The sequence below is a fragment of the Nicotiana attenuata genome, unplaced genomic scaffold (genome assembly GCF_001879085.1).
Source record: "Nicotiana attenuata strain UT unplaced genomic scaffold, NIATTr2, whole genome shotgun sequence".
Taxonomy (NCBI): domain Eukaryota; kingdom Viridiplantae; phylum Streptophyta; class Magnoliopsida; order Solanales; family Solanaceae; genus Nicotiana; species Nicotiana attenuata.
This window is the reverse complement of record NW_017671718.1, coordinates 244,704-258,347: the sequence shown is the minus strand read 5'-3', so window position 1 is coordinate 258,347 and position 13,644 is coordinate 244,704.

Sequence of the window (13,644 nt, the reverse complement as noted above, 5' to 3'; positions counted from 1 at the left end):
AAAATGCATATTTTTGATTTTCATATGAATTAAAATGCACAAATAAAAATGCAACAATTTACCAAAAAAATGCCACAAAAATTTCACAAAAAATTATAAAATACTAAAGAAATTGTTTTGTTTGAAATTTTGGGAATTATTGCTTAGGGCAAAAATCACGTGCTCACAATTCTGATGCCAAAACATGAAATGTATTCCCTTGTTATCCAGGTGGGCGCCTGATGCCAAAACTTGAAATGTATTCCCTTGTTTTCCAGGTGGGCGCCTGATGCAAAAACTTGAAATGTATTCCCTTGTTTTCCAGGTGGGCGCCTGATGCTAAAACTTGAAATGTATTCCCTTGTTTCCGGGTGGGCGCCTGATGCAAAAACTTGAAATGTATTCCCTTGTCTTTCAAGTGGGCACCTGATGCTATAACTGAAAATGAATTCCCTTGAAATGTATTCCCTTGATATAGAGGTGGGCGTTTGATGCAAAAACATGAAATGTATTCCCTTGTTATCCAGGTGGGCGCCTGATGCTAGAACTTGAAATGAATTCCCTTATTTTCTAGGTGGACGCCTGATGCAATAACTTGAAATTTATTCCCTTGTTATTGGGGTGGGCGCTTGATGCAAAAATTTGAAATTTATTCCCTTGTTTTCCAGGTGGGCGCCTGATGCAAAAACTTGAAATGTATTCCCTTGTTATCGAGGTGGGCGTTTGATGCAAAAACTTGAAATGTATTCCCTTGTTTCCCAGGTGGGCGCCTGATGCAAAAACTTGAAATGTATTCCCTTGTTATCCAGGTGGGCACCTGATGCAAATCTTGAAATGTTTTCCCTTGTTATCCCGGTGGGCGCCTGATGCAAAAAACTTGAAATGTATTCCCTTGTTATCTTGGTGGGCGCCTGATGAAAAAACTTGAAATGTATTCCTTTATTTTCCAGGTGGGCGCCTGATGCAAAAACTTGAAATGTATTCCCTTGTTATCCAGGTGGGCGCCTGATGCCAAAACTTGAAATGTATTCCCTTGTTACCCTGGTGTGCGCCTGATGCAAAACTTGAAATATATTCCCTTGTTATCCAGGTGGGCACCTGATGCAAATATTGAAATGTTTTCCCTTGTTATCCAGGTGGGCGCCTGATGCAAAAAACTTGAAATGTATTCCCTTGTTATCTTGGTGGGCGCCTGATGCAAAAACTGGAAATGTATTCCCTTGTTATCCAGGTGGGTGCCTGATGAAAAACTTGAAATGTATTCCCTTGTTGTCTAGGTGGGCGCCTGATGCAAAAACTTGAAATATATTCCCTTGTTATCCAGGTGGGCGCCTGCCATTACAACAAAACAGACAAAACAAAAGAAACTTTTCTGCCCGAGTTTGATACTGGGAACATCTGTGAGTGTTAACCGAATCATGTTATCCAAAAGAGCTACAAGAATTTAAAAGCTAAATCCCATTATCCAGGAGGGTCCTAACAACTTAAAATTAAATCCCATTATCCAGGAGGGTCCTGAAAACTTTAAATTAAATCCCGTTATCTAGGAGGGTCATGACAACTTAAAATTAAATCCCATTATCCAGGAGGGTCCTGAGAACTTGAACTTAAATCCCATTATACAGGAGGGCCCTGAAAACTAATATTAAATCCCATTATCCAGGAGGGTCCTGAGAACTTGAACTTAAATCCCATTATCCAGGAGGGTCCTGAAAACCTGAAACTAAATCCCATTATCCAGGAGGGTCCTGAACACTTAAAACTAAATCCCATTATCCAGGAGGGTCCTGAAAACCTGAAAATGAACTTACCTGAGCCATGCTCTCTTCCTGGAGGATCTCTGCAGAACGAACAAAATTCCTTGCCCCCGAACCATGCTTTCCTCATGGAGGGTTCCTGCAGATCGAACAAATTTTCTTTCCCTTTCTCAAACTGCCTTTGTGCTGACAAAATTTGGGCACGACATTTGAAAAATTCAAGCTTCCAAGCTTTGATTTGGACAAAGTCTTCGTCCCTGTTTCAAACAAAGAAACCTTGTGAGTTTAAACATGGTGGTTGGTTTGTGGCCTTGACTTTGAGGGCGATTGCGCCTTCACTTCCCATGATAACTTTGATTTCAACTCGAAAGACCTTACTTGTTTATTGACTAACCACTTTCTCTGTCACCCTTATTATAGAAAATACCTCTAATCCGTTCAAACCCAACACCCTCTATCTGTTGCATTGTGCTCATGAACTGACATATACCGAACCTTTGTATCTCACATGAATCCCAAAGCACGTTGATTGTTACCAACTTAGTGCGCATACTATTCTTTCCTGACGTATGCCACTTTGATGTGCTAGCCAGATTCCGTTTTGTGCAATTGGAAAGCTGGTGGCAAATTTTGAAGTCATTTCTCACTTGTTCTGACCAAACAGACTCAGGAAGAGGAAGTAAACAAGACAAAAGGAACAGAGTAAAGGACAATGGAAAGAGATGATTCCTAACAAGAAAACTACAAAGTAGAAACTTATCAGATGTGGATACTAACTCTAATAACCATGACATGCACCATTGGATTAAGTGGCTTAATCTGTCAAGCAAGTCTAATGTTCAACTCTCGTTGTACCTCTGAGTTGTGAAACTGGGCTTCCATGCTCTGATTATCCTATCTTATTCATGGTCCTTATTCGACTTGTGGTGCCCGAAGGGTTTTCACCATCAATCCCTCTCTCATTTTGTTCTTTCTCTCGACTTACCGTCGCCTTATGGTGTCTGTGAAGGTTTTCACCGATAAGACTCTCTCATTTTTTCTTTTCTTCTTTTTTTCCTCTGATTCTGCAGATAACAAGGCATTAACCACGACAGAAATATCATATGCTCCTGGCATGTCTGACTCGGCACTCTCAAAGATTATCTGGGAGGTCTTTTTTTGAACTATAATATGGATTTTGGATAAGGTTAGAAAGAAAGGATATCATAAAGGCTCAAAATAACTAAGTCAACGGGGTTAATTTATTTACAACTTTTGGAATCCGTTCTAAAGACTTTGCCCCAATTTCTAAAACAATGGAATTTGATTCTCTTTTTTTTTTCTGAAATGGAATTTCTAAGGAAGACTGCCCCACTCTCGACTTCGTGGGATTATGAAATATTTTATTTGGTGTGACCGAATCGTAAGGCTACATACGTATCTTGTGGTGACAAGAATCAGGTCGAACGTAGTTCAAACCTAATTCTTGTTTTTTTTGTTTCTCTTTTTCTTTTTTTTCTTTTTTTCCTTTTTTTCTCTTTTTTTTCTTTTCTTTTCTCCTTCATTTTTTTTCTTTTTGACTTTTCTTTTAGAAAGAACTTTCTAAAACAAACCTATGGGGACATGAATTTTTCTTTTCTTTTTATGACTCCGACTTGATTCCAAAAGAGGGGAGGTCAAAGAAATCAGCACAGGCTCAAAGGGGTATCGAAGGGTATAAAGTGTTTGGGTAGCTGAAAGAGGGCCTCCAAATCCCTGAAAATGCCAAGTACAACATTTCTTTTGCAGCTCCGGCATTGATATCACTGATATGCTTTCCACTTTTATTTTTTTTTTGGTGTCTTGTCAAGTGCAAAACTCTCATTGGGTGATTTCTTCTTCAAGATGGATATCATCCGTATGTTTGGAGCAAACTCCCTTGGCTTTATTCGTAACTTGAGATGCACTCGGCCTCAAAGTTGCTCGCTTCAAATTGTCAGGGATTCGCTCTTTTTTAACGAATTCTTGTCATCCTATTAACTTCCCAAATTATTTGTCCCAGTTTCACATAGTTCGGGCTTTAAATGATCTCAAAATGTCCTTTACTGTACTTATTTCCCTCAAATGTCCGTATCATCTTCAAAATTATTTCATTGCTTCATGATTAAGCTAACTTTTAAGACCAGGCCTAGAATTATGCGTGCATATCATGTCCCTAGAGCCAGCATGAAAAGAACTATAAAAGGAGAAGGGAACTAAACAACAAATGACTAGAAATAACAGAAAACAGAAAATTGCATTAGATAGACGGTGAAAGAGTTTGAACAACAAAACAAGCAAAATAAACTGGGGTTACAACCTTGGAACGAACCTAGACAATACTAAACGAGTTACTATGACTAAACGAACTAGGAAAAATAAAAGGATAGAAGGGTTTGAGTCACAAGACAATATCCAGATTACAACCCTGAAATGACCCGGACAACAGAAATGACAACAAATTAAACCACCAAGACTCCCCCTCGGCTAACCAAGAAAGGAGCGTCTTTCCAATTACCAAGCTCGACATCTTAGCCACTGAGTTCCACATCAATATTACTAATTTCATTACCACTTTCAATAACATTGACCTCAGCAAATAGCTTTTGGGTCCCTTTTGCCGACTCGTTCTTAAGATCAACTTGTGGAACTGAGACTGATAGCGCTGAAAACTTTGCGACAAGTGTCCCTCCAAGAAGCTCAGAAGAGTTCTCATATTCCTTTTCAACACAAATCATACCCACCCTGTGTGTCTCATTATGAACAGGCAATGGACTTTGGCTAGTGTCTACTGCATCTGGATTTTGCGCGACAATGTCACCTGCATCAACAAGCTTCTGGACTGCTCTTTTCAGATTGCAACACTTTTCTATGCTCTGCCCCGAGGAATTTGAGCAATATGCACACCTCTAAGAATAACCGAAATTCTCTGGAAGGGGGTTCGGGATTTTTATCTGAATCGGCTTCAACATGCCCAATTGCCTCAATCTTTGGAACAAACTGGCATATGATTCTCCAATAGGAGTGAAAGATTTTTCTCTTTGTTGTTGCCTTTTCATTTTGTACTCTGGCCTCGACTGGAACCTCTTGCGGGCAGGTGGTTGATATGCTTGTAGAGGTGGGTAAGACATTTGTGGAGACAGTGCAGGCCATTGCGGGTCTCGTGGGTGTGGAGCATATGGCGGTGCTTTGTGGATAGAGTACTGGGAAGGTGAGGTATGACTTTGGGGATTTTGTGGAGGAAAGTAGCACTGGGAAGGATTATCTGGAGTACGAGGATATTCATGGGGTCGGTATTGAGGCTGAAAGCATTTAGCAGGAATGCCCGCTGGATCCCGTCGTTGGCGGGGCTATGCAACATCTTTTCTACCAATCGGAGAATTGACCCAAGCAACTTGTTCATTCCATCTCAGACAAAACTCCCCAAAACTTCCCTCGGGTTTCTTTTCCATCTGAGATAGGGAGGAGCAATCTGGGATAATGTCTACACTGTACTGATAGTGTCGAACAAAATCTTCACGCCATTTACTGACATCTTGACGAATATACCACTCCAAGGCTTCCCCACTCAAAACTCTCACTGAAACATGCCATCAACAATTCATCTTTCCCGCAAACACTTCTCATTTCACTGCAATAACCTTTCAGATGGGCTACTGGATCTCCACGCCCATCATACAAATCAAATTTTGGCATCTCAAACCCAGCAGGCAGTTGGATGTTAGGAAACCAGCACAAGTCTTTGCAAGGCACGCTCACCTGGCTCTCTATCCCTTGCATGTTTCTTAAAGACTGCTCTAAGATTTTCTTGCTCCACTGTCTTAGCGGGCTTTTCAGTTTCACCGGGAGGTTCAAAATTAGGAGCGTAAGAGTATGGATCCGTGACCATGAAAGTTGGTTCTGGAGCACAGTGTTGGGCCTTGGGGATTTTGAACACAGTCCCGCTAGAGGATCGAGGAAAGGTAGCTGGTGAATGAGCTACAAAAACATGAGTGGTCAAAGGAGCAGGATATGAGGTGGTTTTGGCGGGTGGAGTGTGAAAAGGTTGTGGGGAGATATCAGTAGCAGTGGGAATCTGGATTTGTGACAATGGCAGAATGGTGAAAAGGCTTTCAGGGTAGTTAGTGGGAAATAATGGTGGAGGACGCCCACTAATCCAGGCTTGGTATATTTCGGTCATCCGTCCTTTCAACCTTAAGACCTCTTCTTTTAACTCAGATTCTGACCCAACAATCTCCTTAGATGGATCAATAACACCCATGTCCAAGTCTTTGCTAGCCATGGCTACCTTGCTCTTCGACCTTGTGTTGTATGGATGAGTTACTTAAGAACCACAAACCAACCACCCTTCTGCTCAATGAAGATAACAAAAGGAACAAAATGGGGTCGTCCTGTTAGCATTAGGGCATTTAACAACTAAAAATATCACATTGCGTGCAATGCACCTAGCAACAAGTAACGATTCTAGAATGACTTCAAGGGTCACAAGGTCACTTGGCATCATCCCAATTTTATTCATTTCAATCTTCTCTTTCTTTTCTTTTCTAGCACTTCTNGGAACATATGGCGGTGCTTTGTGGATAGAGTACTGGGAAGGTGAGGTATGACTTTGGGGATTTTGTGGAGGAAAGTAGCATTGGGAAGGATTATCTGGAGTACGAGGATATTCATGGGGTCGGTATTGAGGCTGAAAGCATTTAGCAGGAATGCCCACTGGATCCCGTCGTTGGCGGGGCTATGCAACATCTTTTCTACCAATCGGAGAATTGACCCAAGCAACTTGTTCATTCCATCTCAGACAAAACTCCCCAAAACTTCCCTCGGGTTTCTTTTCCATCTGAGATAGGGAGGAGCAATCTGGGATAATGTCTACACTGTACTGATAGTGTCGAACAAAATCTTCACGCCATTTACTGACATCTTGACGAATATACCACTCCAATGCTTCCCCACTCAAAACTCTCACTAAAACATGCCATCAACAATTCATCTTTCCCACAAACACTTCTCATTTCACTGCAATAACCTTTCAGATGGGCTACTGGATCTCCACGCCCATCATACAAATCTAGAATGATTCTAGAATGACTTCAAGGGTCACAAGGTCACTTGGCATCATCCCAATTTTATTCATTTCAATCTTCTCTTTCTTTTCTTTTCTAGCACTTCTTGACTTGCTCATTTTCCTTCCTCTTTTTTCTTCTAATTATCACTCTTTTCTTTCCTCTCATTTCTCACATCCCATAATTTCACCTCTTTCTTTCTTTTTCTTTTTTTCGTTTTTTTCTTCTTTTTCTTTTAATTTTAAAATGATTCGATCGAACCCTATGTAGGTTGCCTACGTATCATGATGCCGCATGAATTAGATCTTTGCGTAGTTCGGGAAAGTAATGGATAAATTAAACCAAAAAAATAAAAATCTTTTTGGATTATTCATTACAACTTTTTTTTTATTTTCAAATACAAAACAGAAAATATGATAACGAGAGACTCAACTCAACTATATTACGACAAACTCCGACACCAACTAAAAGAATCATTACTACTGGACATGACTATAAAGTACAAGACAACATAAAATGAAACAGAATCAAAACATAAAAAATCTCCTTAAGTAACTCCTGGATGCAACGGTCCTGACCAGATGGTCCTGGGGTGTCTGTCATGCTCAAACTCCGGTAAGTAGATCTACACCTGTATAAAAAAACTAAAACCAAATAGAGTTAAGGATTTAGAACACTATGTGAGACAATAAGACTTCCTACTGGACAAATGCAAGATATGATTGAGACTATTTTTTTCAAAATGGCTTATGTGGCCAACAAGTGGCTAGAAGTGCAAACTCAACAAAAGTGACCTCTAAGACATGGAAAAATTACTTTGCATAAATGACACATTTTGTAGAAATGACCTATGTAGACAAAAAAATGGCTAAGCATGCAAATTCAACAAAATGGACCTTAAACGGAGAGAACAACTTGTTGTGGACTTAGAATTCTAAAACATGGGCTAATTGAACCACTTTTGCGAAAATAACCCTATTTTGCAAAACGGCCTATGTGGCCAAAAGCAACTAGACATGCAAATTCGACAAGGAAGGGCCTTAAAGTAAAGAGACACCTAATTGTGGATTCAAGACTCTCCAGACAATTAAACAAACCACTTTTGCAAAAATAGCCATATTTTGCAAAATGACCGATGTGGCCAAAAGTGGCTAGACATGCAAGATTTGGCTAAGACCCCGCGAAGCCAAGAACCTAAGACTCACTAGGAAGACCGGACCCTATGTAGGTTGCCTACGTATCACGCCCCGAAAGACGAGAATCGGGTATGCATAGTTCGGGAGATTGGATATGGGAGAGAATTTAAATAAAACATTGATTTGAAGAAAACATATTTTTTTGTCATTTTTTTTGGAAAAATGATGAAACACGTAAAACCTTTTTGGATTTTCTTTTTCCTCTTTTTTGATTTTTTTCGGAAAAGGATGGGAAAGTGCAAAATCTTTTTTGGGATTTTTCATTCTTTTTTTTCTTTAAAAAAAAGTGAAAGAAAAACATAATTGGGCCCTACTTGCTTCATTTTCACACTTCACCCTCTTTTCTTTCTCATTTACCCTCACCCATCATTGGTCCGCCAAATGACCCTTTTACCCTTGAAGAATGCAGCATGTAGCACATAGGATGCATCAGGATGGTCTTTTATTTTTGGGTACACCTGTCCTAGAGACGGACCCAACCCCTGTGTTGAGTTCCTTAAGTCAAATACGCGTGATGCAAACAAACGTTCCTACTAGGGATCCGACATGAGGCTATGTTATTCTAGGTTTAAACCTGGGGTTGTGTTCTAGACCTGGCTTACCCGAGCGGACAACTCGAGCCGGGGGGTGGAGGCAGCGTACCGGGAATACAGAAGCTTCACCGGCTTTGCAACTTATCCGCACCTCGTTCTAAAATTGGGATATGACTCTAACAGAAAAGAAGACACACGAAGTGCATGCTTCCCAGATGATTTAGAAGACTCGGAGAGAAGAGGGTTTCGTAACAGTTTATATACAGTTCAATCATTATCAAAGCGGTAAAAAGCGGCATTTAGCACATTAGGATCAAACACATAAAATAAATCAGATAATAAACAAAAGCCAACTATAACAATTATTCTAAGCTCGAATTCTTGAACCCTGAAACAGAGATTCTGGGTTCTTATCCCCAGCAGAGTCGCCAGAGCTGTCACACCTCCTTTTTCTACCCGAAGAAGGGTATAGGGGAGTTTTTCCAATTAAAGTGACAAAACCGAAACTGGATTATTATTTAAGCTCAGAGTCGCCACTTGGGATAATTTATGGTGTCCCAAGTCACCGGTTTTAAAATCCCGAATCGAGGAAGTTTAACTCTGTTTCAGTCTACGAAACACAGAAATCCGGGTAAGGTATTCTGTTAACCCGGGAGAAGGTGTTAGGCATTCCCGAGTTCCGTGGTTTTAGCACGATCGCTCAACTGTTATTATTGGCCTAATTATCTGATTAATACATATTTAAAACCTATATGCATTTTATCCTTTTTTAAAACCGCTTTTGATTGTCATACAGCTAATTGTTTGATTACACATTACGAATCATATCATGGGAACCGTACCCACGATCTACAACATGTTTATTTTATTAACAAGATTAAATGGTGGCCGGGTCACATAAATGTACCCCCGGATTTGGAAATTATGTATCATAACTACGTCACAGGAACCGTACCCGTAGTCACGATTTATTTATTGTTAATCAAGCCTAAAGCTTTTTTGCACTATCAGCGAGTCTGGGTGCTTCAAAGAGATTTTAATGACTTAGTCATAACACGAATGGGACAAATTAACTTCCAATTTAACTCACGCTTTCCCTTTGTTTAACTGGTTAGAAGAAAACTAAAGAAAATTTCATATGTCATTTCAACTTAAAACGTTAAATACACACAGGGAATGCACAATTTTACCGTGATTAATCTAACATTCCAATGTAGACTTATCACATTAACTACACCAAATAGAATTCGAACAATTCATATTTCTTCAAGTTTCAAGAGATTTCGCCGGAAAAATTCAACACACACACAGCAGCTTACAACACCCTTGAAAATGTCATCTCTAAACACAACATATATCCAAGTACTCATTTAATTCAAACAAGATAACGCCCATGTTTGTTTCAGTCATTCATACTCAAAAAAAATAGAAGAAAACTAAAGTAAGAGTGAACCTGATAAGCCAAAATCTTTTCAATAGTGAAGAAAAATCAAGAGGTGCAGCAGCTCCATTTCCGAAAATTCGACTGGAAAAATAGCAGCAAAATTCGACGCGACACAGAACCGCGACCGGAAAACTCAAACGGCAATCTCAACGGCAAACTTGAACTCAGCTGATTTAGGTGTGTTGAGGGTGGTTGGTTTGCGTTGAGGTCTGAAGAAGAAGACGAAGACGTTCAAGTGGGGGGCTTGTTTTGGTTTCTGCGGCTGAATGGTGTTCTAGTTTAGGAGGGTGTGGTCCTTTGGTTTCAGGGGTGGTCAGCGGGTTTGGGGTGAGGAATTTTTGGTTGTGAAGATCAAAGAAGAAAGGTGCTGATGGGGGGGTCCTCAAAATCAGAAAACAACGGCTGGTTTTCTCTAGGGTCTAGGCGTTAGGTTTTTTTTATATAGGTTTAGGGTTTTAGGATTATTTTTAGGTTAGGGAGTATGGTCTTAGGATATGGGCTTGGGAATTAGGGGCTAGATCCGAATTGGGTCAAATTTGGCCAAATACCTTTAAGAGTGGCCCTTTAACTCTAGTAGACTAAAAATATTAGCTCCTAAAATAAAAACTACAAAATTATGAAATCATTTCTAATTAATTAATGTAAAATTAAAAATTAAAAGTGAAACTGTTTTATATCAATTGGCTAAATAAAAGAGAATATTTTTTGTAATTTTTATTTTTGTGACAAAATAAAGTAAAAGTCAAAATTAATTGAAATAGCGATATTAGGCCTAAGCTAAATATTTATATGCTAAAATATGTAAAATCTTGGGGAGGGTCAAAATTCACATGTCTACAAATGAAATAAAGCAACATTTTGTACTCTCCACCAAGATATTCGTACTCTCCACCAAGATATTCTCCAATGAGTGAAATAAAGCAATATTTTATTCTCTATCTTTTTAACATTTGACCTCGCTCGAATTGCTTAACATTCGACCTCGCTCGAATTGCTTAACATTGGACCTCGCTCGAATTGCTTAACATTCGACCTCGCTCGAATTGCTTAACATTCGACCTCGCTCGAATTAATTAACATTCGACCTCGCTCGAATTACTTAACATTCGACCTCGCTCGAATCACTTAAGACGCCCTCACAGCAAACGAAAATAACAATTCGGAGGTATACAACAAAAAGGTAATCATTCCATTACAACTGTTATATTACAAAAAACTTTTTAGAAAGGGCTCGAAGACGCCCTCAAAAAAATAGCAAGGCATGATAAAATAAATACAACGGCCCTACACCGCATCATCCCCCGCGGCATACTCCTCATTATACCAAGAGTCGGAGGCGAGCCTGTCCGCATCATATTCGACATCGTCCCCGCTAGGTGTACCGAGATCGTAACCATAGGCCTCGCGGTCCGCACGTGCTTTGACATGAACACCCTCGAGTTCCGCCTCGGAAACCTTCCCATTAGCATTCAGGGACTTGTACACGTCAAGCTGAGCCTCGGCATGAACCCACATCTCATACAATGCCCGCGGCACGATGGGATCAACAGAATTATGAGACGTAGATGGCTGCGACTGCCGTCACACTTCCTCTGCCTTCAAAGCAATAACCTGTTCGTTCAATCCGGACAACTCCGCCTCCAGATCTTGGATCCGCTTTTCTAACCTCGCTACCTTGAGCGCCGACGTCTCCACCTCATTATCCAGTTCAGACCTACAAACACGGAGGGCATCATCCAGGGATGCTACTTTAGAAACGGCGACCACCCTGCCTTTTTCGGCACGAGCTAATTCCTCATTCTTAACGCTCTACTCACCCCTCAGATCGATAATCTCCGCCTCCCTTCGCCCAAGCTCAGCAGTTAAGGTGGGCAACCGCGCCTGAAGATCGGCGTTCTCGGCCATCACCCCCTTGCTCACCTCGAGCTCATTATCCTTGGCCCTAAGAGCCGCTTCAAGTTCAGTGCATTGACCTATGGCCTTCATCAGCTCATCATCCCGCTCTTTCAGCTCTTCGACTTTCTGTGCCAGCTCTTCCTCTTTCTGCTTAAGCCCATCGCGAAACAGCTAAAAATCACTATCTTGAGTGAAAAATTAACGCATGGTGCTTGGTGCGGCATTCTTTGTACTTAGAGGCCACCTTCCCGAAAACGGTCGTCCTGCGTTCATCCCTCCGGTCGCGCTCGATCTCCATAATAAGGGTCTGACATGCAGAGGAAAGAAAGTCAGCATGAGTAGGTTATGCATGCGAAACAAATCCTAACAGGAAAAAGAAAAGAAAAACACTTACTCGCAAAGCCATGCAAGAAATGCTCCGCAATAGCTCCGCGTCACTCATCGCCTAAAGCGCCGCGTTCTCAGAAGCGGCGCACAAGGGAGCAAATACCGACACTGCCTGCTCAGAGTTCGCCAAAAGATCGTAACCCACGGTAATGATTACGTGTCGGTTAGGACCCTCCGTCCTTACTTCCACGCGGGTATTTCTCTCCAAAAAGGCCCGCACATCTTCAGGGTCGATGTCCAAGCCTGAACCATCACCCTCTGCGAGCACTGCTCCATCCTCTCCGGCAGCCGATGACGCGCCACCTTCAACAGCCCGTACAGGTTCCCCGCCTTGGTATGTCCCCTCGGCCCTAGGAGACCTCCCCGCTGCAATAGCATCCGCCATAAAAACGCCCCATGCGTCTAACGAAGGCGAGGATTCCACTCTCGAAACCATGACCTTTTTCTTTTCAAAGACGGTGGCGACGGCCTTTCCGAGCTTCATCCTCCTCCTCTTCCTCGACAGCGATTCCTCCCCGTTGGAGGACTCATCTACGAGGTGGAGACTGGTCGGGAAGAGATCTCGTCCCGTATAGTGACATCCCGAGGAGGGGTTCCCTTGTTGACAAAGTCTGAGTACGACCCCCGCGGGCGGACTCAGCCAAAGTAAGTTGCATCCCCGCCGATGCAATGGCCTGGCGAAATGCCGGCACTGGAGCTTTCTTTTTGGAAGCCCGTCGACCTGTCACCACAAAGAGGTCGTATCAGTAAACGACGGCAAACATCTGAAGATCGAAACAAAAATAACACTTACTAGACGGAACCTTCGATCCAAAGCATTTGTAGAAAACCGCCCAATCTCAGATCCCCACCATGTAAGGTAGCACGCGAGCTACCCGATCCTCAATGCCGGCGACGGGAAAAGGTGCACGCCTCTCAGCTGCACAGAAAAGTCACGAATGAATAAAAATCAAAAAGAACGAAAGTAGATAACAAGAGCACGTCATCGACACCTACGGTTATGATTCCACTGCTTAGGAAACCTAGCAGGGTCTGACACCAAGTGCTCCGTTTTGATAAAAAAGTATTTGTTCCAAACTTCTGGCTCGCCCTGTCATCCACTCCAACTACCAGCCCCCTGGTCCCGCGATGTCGTAGATCTATCATGGTACCTCTGTGAAAGCTTGGGGAAAACAAATGTAGTAGGTGGTGGATGTCGACCTCACACCCAGCCAGCTCCGCGTACTTTGACAGCATCAGGAAAACTTTATATAAATACGGAGACAGTTGTGCCGGGCAGACGTCGTAAAACCGACAGAACTCTTCCGCTAGCGAAAGAAGAGGGAGAATATGACCAATTACGAAAGGATAAACATAAAAAGCACAGAATCCAGGTCTATGGACCTCTACGAT